Consider the following 470-nt stretch of genomic DNA (forward strand, 5'->3'; position numbering starts at 1 on the left):
CGGCTCCCGCACTCCCCGTCTGCACCTGCAGCGGGCGGGGCCGGGGCAGGTGTGCCGAGGCCATGTCACGGGGCCAGGAGGCTCCAGGGGCCAGTCACCAACTTCCTCTGGGACTGTCCTGGCTCGGAAACAGGCAGGAGGCCGCGGAGGACACAGCCCCGCAGGGTCAGGGAGCAGTGGGCCCCGGCCAGGCGGGAGGAGTGTCTGAGTCACAGACACTCCATGAAGTGGGCCTATGCTAGCCCTGGAAAGGGTCCCTGGCCCCGTTCCTCCGGACTCCCCACTAACAGGGCCATGACCTGCCACACTTGTGAGGGGTGTGGGCTTTTATTTACTTATTTTTAATACTAGAGGCCCGTTGCACGAAGATTCGTGCAATAGGCCTTCTTTCCCCTGGCTGCCAGCACCAGTTTTCCTCTGGCACCCGGGACCCAGACCTTCACTCTGGCCACCGCCTTCAATCTTCGCCT

This window comes from Myotis brandtii, unplaced genomic scaffold (assembly GCF_000412655.1).
Source record: "Myotis brandtii unplaced genomic scaffold, ASM41265v1 scaffold139, whole genome shotgun sequence".
Classification (NCBI taxonomy): Eukaryota; Metazoa; Chordata; class Mammalia; order Chiroptera; family Vespertilionidae; genus Myotis; species Myotis brandtii.